This window comes from Poecilia formosa, unplaced genomic scaffold (genome assembly GCF_000485575.1).
Source record: "Poecilia formosa unplaced genomic scaffold, Poecilia_formosa-5.1.2 Scaffold114, whole genome shotgun sequence".
In the NCBI taxonomy this organism is placed as follows: domain Eukaryota; kingdom Metazoa; phylum Chordata; class Actinopteri; order Cyprinodontiformes; family Poeciliidae; genus Poecilia; species Poecilia formosa.
In genome coordinates this window covers 1,401,520-1,414,680 of record NW_006800053.1, presented here as the reverse complement: position 1 = coordinate 1,414,680, position 13,161 = coordinate 1,401,520, and positions in this window count along the sequence as shown.

Sequence of the window (13,161 nt, the reverse complement as noted above, 5' to 3'; positions counted from 1 at the left end):
GAGTAATAAAACAAGGTTTTTAATACAGAAATGTTGACCTACTGAAAGTTATGTTCGTGGAATGTGAGATACATTCACTCAGTTCTTGCGCTACAATGATTTTTTGGCTATTCTAAGGTGTTTAAGGGGTATTATTTTGCAAAATTAAATTTATTTTTATTTTAACATATTAAAATGTTGCTCCCTCACATTTTTGATTTCTTTTTTTCATGTTTGAGAAATCTGTTAATCTCCCATGGCAACCATTCAGCTGTCCAAAATCACCTGGATGGACCTAGCCCTGCCTTTGAGGCAAAGCTCCTCCTCAGACATGTTGTTTCCAAGCTTCTGCCTCCCAGAGGACTCCCCCCACTCAGCTCCTTCAGACTAGCCAGCAGCAATTAGCAAACACCTGGTGGAACTGAGCATCTGCTGAGCTCCTAATGTGAGCGCTCAGTGCAACATTGGTAAAAACATCGTTAAAGGATTAGTGGAGGAGCAATGTTATGATTTCCTGAAGGCGGAGTTTCAGAAAGAGCAGGAGCTTCTTAAAGAGACAGAGGCCCAATTTCAAGGTGTTAAATTACAAAATCAAATTTGTTTTAAGTCATACTTCATTTAGCATTTTCATAACAACTGAAGTTAACAGTTACTTTATTGTGCTACAAAATGGCAATATATGAATGGAAAACACAAAATGCTGCCCCTTTAAAATCTTTCTCTTAGTCAATCTTATGCGATGTCATTTTCTGAGAATCTTAGATTTGACCTATAATTAGTATTTTACAGAACCTATGCGAGTTTTACTGTTGAAACAAATTCCTGAACCAAATTCACTTTTCAATGATTTTCCGCTTTATTGCGATGCACCTGCGAAATAACTTATGGTTGTGACCTCTGCAATGTAAAGTAACTGTGTGTGTGTGTGTGTGTGTGTGTGAGCGTGTGTGTGTGCATAAGTCATTGTTTTTATCTGTTTTTTTGTAGAAGATGCCGATTATATTACCTAGATAGTAGAGTAGCCGTGTCAACGATGCACTTATGTTTTTTTTGTTTTATTTTTGGTTTTTTACTAGTCTGAAGTTTTCAAACTTCTGGGATGCGTCCACAAAATGTTCCAAATTCCTGGAAAAGATGCGCACTAGTCGCTTAGCTAATCTGAAACCTGACCTGCCTCTCAGACCAACTGGTGTCTCACAGAAGAATCTAATAATGGACTAAACTTTATAACATCTTTTAGAAACGCCACATGCTCACTTTTTACTGTAGTTGACAAGCCTGATGACGATTGTGAATTATGCACATTTATTTTCAGAAACATTCAGTGTTGAAAAGAAGAAGAAGAAGAAAAAATCCCTGTGTAGTGATAAAATGTCACAGATGTTTATTGTGTAAGTGCGTGTCAAGTATTCATCACCTCAAAGTGTCTTTTTAATTCGACGAAGAGATTCTTCTATCTGTACTCGGTACTCGACATAAAGGCATGACTGATTGTCTGTATGTGAAATAGCTGTATAGTATTACTCCCTTTCTCCTCCCCTCTCGTTGTTAAACCATTAACCTGATATTCTGTGTCTACATGTGAACCTAACCCTTGTTTTCAACATTAGAAGCTTAACGAGCGGAAATTAAGAAGAAAAAAAAATGTCCGCCGGTGTACACGGACTCCGGAGATCAAAGTGTCGCGTAACTCCGGTTACGTGGAGTTACGCCTTTACGGTACGATGCGCCGCTGTACTCTGCGCATCGTACCGTTTGTGTTTGATGGAAATCTGATTACAAAGACTCTGCGAGCAGGACTGGGCCGGAACGTTTCCTCCCCACTTGTTTTATTTGTTTTGTTTTTTTCTCGAGCTTTGCCGCTGAAAGGTACTTTCCTACCAGACCGCTCGCTCTCCACAAACAGAACCCAACTATTTTCTCCTCATGTTTATATTCCAGCTTGTAAATGTTGTTAGGAGTGTCCGATGCAAAACGGTTGTGTAATGTCTTGTAATACTAATATATTGTTTATCATAAATGAATATATTTAATGACACATGAGATAATGTGACTTTTCGTCTGTTTATTGATGACCTAAGCGTCTGTTTTTTGTTTTTTTTTATCATTTCTGCACTGGATTTTATGGAGTAAAAGCAAAAGGTTTCAAGTGTTTTGCTAAATGACTCCATTTAAACTGTTTTGATTCCCGCCACAAACACAAAGTCCATAAATCTTTATTTTAATGTAGTTCAAATATTTAGAAGCTATCCAGAGCAAAAGTTGTCCCAAAAAAACAAACAAAAGACATCATTAATTTACGTACATAACTGAATCTAATCATATTTCAAGTCAATTACGTAAATTTAATTTGATCCAAGTTATAAAACAGTTAAGTCACTTTCAGTTTATTATTCAGATTGGAAAACTTCACCTTAACAGAAAGAAACCTTCAGCAAAACCGTCTGCCATGACACAGACGGCAAACATTGGAGAGTAGCAGGAGAAAGTGGCAGAGGAAGCGCGGTCAGTATGTCCTGCAGCTAGCTAAACCTAAACTACAGCTGCTGATAACCTGAGATACTCTAGAAGTTAAAACCTGGAAAGTTTCATAAAGTTTTAGTCTTAAAGGTAGAGCTGGTGTAAGGAAATATCTTCCTCAGACTTTTAGAAGCTCTAGGAACCAGCAGTAAATCTACAATCTGAAAGCAAACAGTCCAGCCCTGAAGTATCAAATACATGGACTAGAGTTTCTCCATCACTCTTGGACAGGATATTTCACATTTTGGCAACCATCCAGAGGTGAAAGAAGGAAATCCCACAAACCTGTTTAATATGGGATTTACATCTTTATATGTCCTCCGTCGGTGCTAAATGTCTGCAGGTCACCGCATAAATCAATCACTGCTCTCAGCAAACATTTCCTCTGGAAGTCGCATCCTGTGATCATCCGCAGCGGCTACGTCTTTTTATTCAGTCTGAGTCAGATGGAAATGACATTCATCCGCTGCTGTCTGATTGCATACAAGTGTTTTAACTTCACTTCTAATGTGGTTTAGTCAAATCATGCGTCATTGGGTGAAGCCATAACAATTCAAACATGGACCGTACTGAAAAAAGACATGAGCTGATCCAATTTAAATATGCTGTTAAATATACTGTTAATGGTCACATTAACGGTAAATAAAGTTTGACAAACTTTTTTTTTTTTTAAAGTTACATAAATTTCTACATTCTCTTTTTTTCAGTGTTCAGAAGCTAAAATGAGACTTTCATCTGTTTCCATTCACTGGAGTTAAATTTCTCACATTAGAGCACAAATTACAACCTATATGTTCTCAGTTTCATTAACTTTTTTTTTTTATTGCATTTTGAGCTGAGAGGTCTTTTGCCACCGTGGGAACCGACAGGTAAATCAGGTCTGACACTACATTACTTTTAAATCCCTACGTTGTGCGCCAGCATGTCGGGTATCCAAAACGCTGCTCTCAACATTTCCTTTCAATTTCTCTAAATTGTTCTTGGGTGACCATTGTGTTGTACTTTGTTCCCAAAGATTGATGTTCGACACATAGTCAGAGGTTGGCAGAGCATCCAATAATTGTGCTCATGTTGGAGCGGCAGGAGTAAAACATATTTTTACTCAAAAGTAAAAAGTAGGAAATTACTCATGAATAAAAAAGCTGATCAAAACCATCATTTAATGTTTAAAAATGACACCAGATGGATCAGAATATAAAGCTATGTGAAAATGTTAGCACTTTAATCACCATAATGAGAATAATTCAAATAACGTCACCTTCTTAAAAATAATGGCCTAAGACATTTTTTCTTTTTCCTTTTTTTTTTTTTTTTTTTGCATAAAGTTGTCATAAATTGTGAGTTTGTAAGTGGACCAAAATGCAGACTGGAGCTTGGAGTATATGGGTCATGTTGATGGATTTACTAAAAAAAAACCTACAACTAAAAACCATGGAGACACAGGAATCCAGGAGATAAAGGGAGATACGGGAGGAGCCAGCAAGGAGGAGCTGAGAATGAGTTGTACGTTCACTGGGGAGGTTGATTAGTGGACAAGAAACAGGAAGCTGACTGGGAGAGAGAGAGAAAGTGGCACCGGGGGCAAGCAAGAATGAGAAATAAATCTAAAGCTAAAGAATAACCAGGCCTAAGAGACATAATTAAAATAGAGTAACAAATAATTAGATATACACAAAAAAAAATCAATTAACTAGAATCACTGAGAAGGATCGAAATAAAATAAAACAGAAATAAGGCTAAGCAAAAAATGAGATCAAAATAATCAAACCTCAAAAACAATTCAGGGTCTGAACAAAAACATCTTTTTTTTCCCACTTTTGGATAAAACTGACTTGGGCCGATATTTTAGGAGGGTGATGATAAATAACATAATTACAAAATCAGGCAAAAGGAAAAACATTTTTCCAAATCAGTTTCTTTCAATATAAAAGTTTTAGTAAAATCTGCAGATATGTGCCCAGGGAATTTTTGGTAAATAATAATAATAATAATAAAAAAGTTCTTCATTCAGTGAATTACTCAGTGGGTTGCATGTCTAAAGATTTTACTCATATAAGAGTAGCTATAAAATATTAATCAGGGAAAATAAAAAAAAAGTAGTGCATTGTAAAAAATACTCAAAGATAACTTTTTTCATTTTCCAAAACGTTACTCGGGTAAGTGTAACTAGTTTCTACCCAATATTGTCACTCTACAGCAACTTTTGTTGTCTTGAAATTCCTTTTGTGTTGATTTTTATCTTTTAAGCATCACTCTTCTGAGCTTCAAACCGAAGCACAACTAAAAAAATAAAATCAGATTTATGCCCTTTGACAAGATTGTGGAACGACCAAACTCTCCAGCATCCCAGAAAAAAAAAATCAAACAAAAAAAACCCCTCCTCTTCTTCTAATCAAATATTTTTTGTCTAGAATGTTGGAGGATTTTGCAGGACTTTTCAGAAACACTGAACCGAAGTTGCCAGTGTAACCTTAGAAAATATGAAGCAAATAAAACATCAGGAGCAAATGAATTGGAGCATACGGCTGCTGCCAGAGAACTTGTCCTGCAGTGCTGATCATCATTTGTGTTGGATCACGCGCCTGCATAAACTTCACAGACAATAAGGACTGGCTGTAAGATTGCTATAACACAGGCATGTTAGTGAAGAGATGATATCACCGACGTGTCTAATCCAAACCACAGATGTTTTCGTTGAAGGCGGGAGGCTCTGGAATCTGTGGAAACCCCTTAACTTATTCCTATCAGGACGGGGGTTGACACACAAACATGCGGTTCTGAACCCGCTACAAACGAGACTCCGTCTTTTTTTTTTTTTGGATTGCACGTCGGGTTACGGATACGCTTTCAGAAACGCCTGGCCCACAATTGTGCGTTCGGTGCTGAAAGCTTAAGGGGTTTTATAACACAAATCTATTAGGATCACTCAAAGTCTGCTGGTGAAAAGGAACCAAAAGGGTTTCTAGCTGCTAAACGTTTGATTTTCCTGTTTAAAGCTCCCTAGTGGTCTTTGACAGTAACGTTAGGAGGTTGCTGTCAAACAAAACGAAGTCTGAGCGTTGCACAACGTTTCGCTTGGACTTCGGTTGCTCCAACGATGCAGAGGTGGAAGGGAATGGGAGCGATGAAAAGGGGATCTGGGTGTGCTCAAACTTTTCCTCTCAACGTGCGCAAGGATGGAGCTGGAACAAGAACTTCAACATGATACAATCGCAGCTCTGGCTGTTCGTTTCCCGTAAGGCGGACTTCGTTTGGGCGTTGGGTTTCCAGCTGCACCGCCCCGTTGGAACTTTCCACAGAGGTTGGTGCTCCTAGATGAAGTAGGACAATTGTCCTTGTTGGGGGGTAAAATAGCGCTCTAGGCAGGGTGACATGCTGAGGGTGTCGTTGCTTTGATGACGGGGTGGCCCTCTGACCTTGGCCTTCAGCGGTGCGCCTCGCTTGGAAATGGAAACCGGCTGGACAAACAGCCCCAAACTCCTGTGACCTCCACTCCATGGTGGCGTGAGGATGGAAAAACTCCTGATTTCTTTATCAGATTCGGCCTGTGAAAACATTCAGGGGGATTTAGATTTACTGCCTTTTCCTTATTGTTCTTTACCCTCTTGTTTTGCCCTTGAAGGTAACCGGTGAGTGTTACGAGGCCTCTGCGGCTCTCTGCGGTCCTCAACAACATTACATCGTGAGTTATGAGACTTCCACGCATGTGGCTGAGTTTTATATTTCCATGGAGGCCTACGCAGCCTTCAAGGTACTACAGTACCATGCAAAAGTATTCGTACCGCTTGAGCTTTTACAAATTTTGACACTTTACAACAAAAACCTTAACAATAAAAGCATTTTACACACTATTCATCTGCTTTACACAAATACACCAATGCAAGATTTGGTGCGGCCAACTGCTTTCGGCAGGTACGCTTATTACCTGTGTGTAATTTAATGTAGGTATAAATTCAGTCTTAGACATTTGCTAGAGAACAAACAGCATCATGAAAGCCAAGGAACACACAGACCTGACAGGTTGAAGTGTAAAGAAGTTTAAAGCAGGGTTGGGTTACAAAATAATATTCTAGTCTTTGAGTACCTCAAGGAGCACTGTTCAACTCATCATCTGGAAATGGAAAGAGTTTCCTACTAAACCATCTAAACAGGCAGGGTAGGTAAGGAAGGTATTATGCAGAGAAACAACAAAAAGATCCATAGTAAATATTGAGGGGCTGGAAGACGGTCACAGTTCAGGTGGTAGACATGAGTCACAAAAAAGTGGAAAAAATAAAGCTGTTGTTCAGAGACACAAAACGATGTGTTTGAACTTATGGTGGAAAACTAACACTGTCAGGTAATGCAGGAGATGATGAAGAGGCATCACAGTGAAAACTCGGGATGAAGTGAAAAAGGAGTCGTTTAATATTGTCCAAAAGCCACTAGCAACATACAGGTAGGCAAGAGCTATGATCAGCAACAACAGCCAGCTAAACGGAGGATCTAGCAAAGAACAAAAAACACAGGTGGGATGAAATGCAGACAAGGGATAACAAGAAACGAAGATCAGCTGCAACCAATAATAGGGAACGCCATGACACATATTATTTTGGTAATAAACCAAAATACAAACACCAAAAACTAAGATCATGACATTACCTCCCTTCAAAGGGCGGCTACCAGACGTAAAAACAGTTGGGGCGGGCGGAGGGGTGCTGGGTGCCAACTGGGGTATGTGGAGGACCAGAGTCCAAACAAAAAGAAAAATTAATCAGGCGGCTGCCCATGCAGCCAGGGTGTTGCATGCCGCAACAAGTCCGGTGACTGACCAAACTGAAGCAGGTGCAGTACTCGTCGCACCTCCCAAGGAAGTCCAGCAGGCATCGACAAAGAAGGGAGACCTCCCAGCAGGAGGCCCAGCAGGAGGCCCAGCAGGAGGCCCAGCAATCGGCGGCTTCGGCACTCGACCCCCTGAAAGAAGACCGGTGACCAACGGCGTCAGCACCAACGCAGGGAGTCTCTGGGATTTCCAACAGCTGATTTGAGACTGTTTTTTGTAAGCCAAATTAGTTTACATTTCTATTTATTTTGTATATTCCTTGATATAAGCATTTTGTGATTTTGTACAGATTTATATATAATTTTTTTTTGTAATGTAGTTACTTTATAAAATAAAGTAATCCCCCCCTTCAAAAACAGAAAAAGCAGAAAATGTGGAATGTTGCCTGTGATATTATTAGAGGTATTTAAAAAAAACTGTCAGTTTTGTTTTTTGGGGGTTTGTTGCAATACTGTCCACTCCTACCTGACACAATGGCGAAAGGTCACCTGCAAACATAAGCATGTGGTATGTATGTATATACATACTTTACAAATACACACCTGTTGCATTGGCTCACCTGTGTGTTCCAACAAAGTCCATCCTTAAATTCGCAATCCCCTCAGCATGGACGGGGAAATGTGAGCAATTGGCCCCTCGATATCCATTCAGTAATCTAAGGATTTTCAAAAGATTGTTGTGAACCTTGTTGGGCTACATTTTAGTACAATGTCTGTTCTTACCATGCACACAAGAACTCCACATGACGTTCCATCCTGCTGTCTTGGGTGAGGAATGTAGAACATCCCCCCTCCCAATCACCAGGCTCTGCTGGAGTACAAATGATCTACTGTATGACTATGGCATTTATTAAAGAGCAAACCACCCAATTCTAAATAGTCTCGGGCCATTTGGCAACTACCCACCTGGTCGTTTCCTGGCAACTTTAAATTTGTGTCAGTTGCCCCAAACGGGTCAACGAATACTGGCGTTTTCTCCATCAGGTCCATCAGTGGAACCCGGATCAAAAATAGTGAAGTACAAATTTTGAAAAAAAAGTTGTTTTATACTTACAATGAGTGGTGGTTATGGCATACAACCCATGCTTACCACATTGTGGTACATCTAAGCCATCTACACAAAACAGGGAGACATTAACAAACTTGCATCTAGCTTGTGATCTGATGCCTTTTTCCGACCTTTGGCTGTTTCCTGCCATATTGCAGTCATGAAGTAGGAGTCCAAGGTTAGTACCCCTGTCAGCCTGCCCAGAATTGAAAGGTAGGCATTGATCACCTGGGAACAGACAAGTATTCTTTAAACATACTGATCATTTAACAGTACTACCAACAAAGTGAACAGGTGCTAAAATGTACCTCACTCTCCAACTTCCTGCCAGAGGCCAGGTCGAAAAGGTTCTTTGAGAAGAGCTTGTGGGAACACCAAAGTGTCCTTTCTACCCCCGCCCAAATACTTTAATTACTCCAAAAAAGTAGTGTTAATGCAAATTAAACTTTCTAGAGTACTACAGAAAAAGCTCACTCTTTAGGAGAAGCTGCTGGATGGAGGAGGCCAAAACACCTTGAGCTTTGAAGGGATCCTCTCTTGGGGCAATCCAAAGTGCTTAAGGTGATCCATATTTATTTTGCACTTCCTCTTACCCTTAGAAAGAAGGTTTGCACTCTTGCCCTCTGAGGGTACTATGAGTGGATCCAACATGTCGGCCTCCATTGACCCACCCTTCCTTTGCTTCTGCCTTACGTTCTTCAGGAGACTCAGCTCCCCACCTTAAAATGGTCCTCCTCACCCCGTTGCTGCTTCCTCTGCCTGACCTTTTCCTGGTTTTTAAGGACGTTGGCCGACACTGTAAGTCGTGACCTGCTCGATTAAGCTTCTGCTTAAAGCCTCCTGACAAAGAAGCCTCTCAACCTTCTGCTCTGTGATCTGTAAGTAAGCCAACAAAATTTGTGTTGTGATGTACTGATGGCCCAAGCAAGAAGGCTGTGAAAACACCTTACCTAAAACTTTGTCTGGCCTCCCTTCCAAACATCAAAAAGTACGGTGTGTGTTTAGTTATGTGGCTCTTTGTCCAAAGTGTCAACATGGTGGGCGGCAGAACCCCGTTCCATTTACGGGGGTAGTCTACAACAAGTTTGTTCAAGTAGAAGAGAATTCAGTAAGTCGTACCTTTGCAACTAGCAATGCAACCACATTTCCAAGACGTTTGTTAAACACAGGCTTGGATAATAACCTTTGAATTGTACCGTTCAAGTTCTCCACAAGGCCGTTGGTTTGGGGGTGACACGGTGAGCATAAGCTTCTTTGAATATTCAGCTTCTGGCACAAACCATAATTCACCTAAGAGAATGACAAGTCTACTAGGTCTCCTTTCTGAGAAAACATTTTTTCAGTTCTTTACCTTGACTACCACCGTGTGTTAACAGTGTTTTGTCCTGGGCTGCTTTGTTCTATATTCCTTCGTCTTTCTTCGATTTGAGCCGTCTTGTTTCTGTTTTACTTTAGCTCGGCCTTTCTTATTGTTTCCAGTTGTTTGTTTCGTGTCTCTAGTTATTCCTTGTTCTACTTTAATTATGTTGCTTAGGTCTGGTTATTCTTTAGTGTTGGATTCATAGTCTTTTTTGTACTCTCCCTCACTCCCTGTGCCATTTTCTCTCTTTCTCTCTCCCCTCACACCTGCAACCCGTTAACTCATCAGCCCGGGTCTTCTGTTCACACTCGCAGTATTTAAACCCCTCTCCTGCTCACCTCACACTCCTTGCTGGTTCTTCCCGTCATCCCCTTAGATCTGGTTCAGGTCAACTTCCTCCCACCTCAGTGGGATTGCACCAAGACTTTTCTTTAAGTTTTGCCTTTGTTCTCTGGCAACAAGGTCACTGAGCAACCTTAAATTGAGAAACTAGATAAAGCATAAAGAAATACTCACCCATTAGGATATCATTTTCCAATCCTGGCCAGCAGTAGCACCTGGCGATGGCGCTGTGGGTTTTTTGCCATCCGGTGTCCTCTCGAATCACTATGGTGGAACTTGACGAAAAGTGTGTTTGCCTCCTTTGCTGTAGACGCAACTTTGCCCAGGTGTTGTCTTGTTTCTCCTCCACCTGCATATATAATGCTTTTGTTTTAGACTTTATGGTATTGGGATAATATATAATCACATTGCAAGACAATGCAATAATATTTGTTGCCTGATAGTTATGCACTTACCTCTCAGGACAAAAGACTTTCTCCGCTGTTTGTTTTTAGTCCTTTCTGGGTCCTGACATGCTTTAAAATCCTAAATTTATTTTACTTTTCTGGGATCCATAGTTGATTTCAAACAGACAAGTGATCCAGAAAATGATGGTCTAGAACAGCTATATAGGCACTGTTTTGTTTCTTGGTTTTAAACTACTCCTTTCTTCCAAGCCCAACCAGTTTGCGAGTGTTTTATGTCGGACGTAGACTGCTCCTCTACACCTGTAGGCAGGTGTGTTTAGTCTGAACCGATTTGTCCCCCAATTTGCTTTGTGTCGACTAAAACAAGCAGGGTTCTGTAATTTTGTGAGGTCTTCATATGAAAGGTCAGAAACTTTGATCTCCTTGGATGTCACAGCTGCGTTCATTGTTTTAATGTTTCTATCGTCTTTTGTCGTTTCCACACTTTTAATGTTTATTGATGTTTATTGAGCACTTTGTCACACCTACTGTTGTTTTGAAGTGTTTTATAAGTAAAGTAGGAGTAGTGATCGTAGTTTTGTCAATAGTTAACTTGCAGCATGAATGCAAACATTTATATAATTACACCTATAACACTCGAATAATCAATGACTTAGTCATAGACAGACTTCATTTTCATTCAGTTGCACATTTAAAATGTATATATGATCGAAATTTTATTGCAGAGCTCCAATAATAACAAAACAAATATGTAATAATAAAAAGTATCATTGTAATAAATAATACAATACAATAGATAAAACCTAATAAAATACAATAAAGTACAATAATAAAACCTAAGCTCAGAGCTGGAGTTAAAAATTTCAAAAATAATTTTTACATCAATTAGGAATTTTCTTCCTTTAATGACTAAACGAAAGAAAAAATATGTATATTTACGATAAACAAAATGTGTGTCTAAGCGCACACACTTTGTCCTGCACATGCAAAACTACATGAAAATGACTTGACAGGGTATTTTTTTGTCAACACCTTCATTGCAGCCCCTTCCCTCCCCCCTTTCTTTAACTTCTTCTTTCAGTCTCACTAAAGCGCCCTCTGCTTTTTCCAGGTCCGCTGGTTCAAAAGCTGTATTTCTGGCCTACTACACCAGAGCACAAAGGTCTTTCCTATACATCAGGAGAAAGTCTCATTGGAGAGAGGCCTCCATCCCATCCCAGTGTCGGGCCCGGGACAGAAGGACACACACAGACGGAGTTGATCCTTTTGATTCTCATTACCATTCTCACACAGGGTTAAGCCACTTGGCTTTTGGACGGTATGTGCCGTATATTTCCCAACCCGTTGCCCCTCCCTCTCATCCTCGGAGTTCCAAGTTAAATGATCAGTAAGACAATCGGGTCATAAACCGGCTCTTTTTAACGCCTCTTCACTCACACTGCCTGGGACCTAAAGATGCCAGAGTGGAGAAAGAGAGAGAGAGTGTGTGTGTGTGTGTGTGTGTGCGCGCGCGCGCTGAGAGTCCTTCAGTTTGCCTCACAGCAGACTATACACTATAAAACTCAGTTGCCCTAAACAAACTTAATAAATTCTCTCAACATATAAAAGTTCTTTTAACCGTCTTAGGTTACTTCCACCTAATTGTGTTTTTTTTCTTCTTCTTTTTTTTTACAATTTATGTTTGGCTTTGTTGACGCAATTTTTTTTTTTTACTTAATTTTCATAATTTGATTTTTCTTCATGTTTTTTGTACGCCTAAATCTATGTTCTTTAAGTGCTTTCTTGCCATTTACTCCAAATCAAAACACATTAACAACCATTAACAACTTAATCCTCATTACCGTCCGCCATGATTGCAGTTTTTATTACTGCGTCTGCGTACCTCGACGCAGAACAGTGGAGCTTGTCGAGAATCAATGACATTCAGACTCAGGTCACATTTGATAAGATCAGATTTAGGGCCACATATCCAAGCGGCCTGGATCACATTTGTTAAAAATCTGATCTGTGATGTTCTTACAGGGAATAAATAAATAAATTTTTAAAAAATCTCATCTGGGTCACCTCTGACTGCAGTCTGAACGTTACTGGTCCCGGTGGACTGGAGTTTAAGTTCACTGAGATAATATTTCAGCAGTACTACTAGCAATAAGTTGAACATGTGATGAAGAAATATTAAAATTCTTGATTTTTGTTCATTCCTTACTGAGGGAGAGTGCTAGAAATAAGGATTAATAGTGGAAATTGTGAAAATACATTAATATTTGCTATTTTTTGTGATTTAAAAAAATCATAATGCATAATATATTTTTACAGCATCTTTTACATGACATAAGCGGATGAAGGGATAATTTATTTGCTAATTTTAAAAAGAAAAATTAACTTGTATTTTTCTTCTTTCAAAACTGACCTCTAGTGCGAAGACATAAACAGATCGGTCTGAATAAAAAACAAAATTGCTTTGGATGGATTTTTTTTTTTTTTTTACTCTGTCATCGTCTTTTCCTGCTTCCCTACATTCATACGTGAAAGTGTTGGCTTGCAACAAAAAAAAAAAAAAAGAAAGAAAAACCTCTTGGATTAAACAAAGTGCAGAGTGACTTCGGGGTCTGGGATCTTCAAATAAACCCGGCCTGGGTGTCATGGGGACCAGGAAGTGGAATTAACCGCTATATTAGCTGACC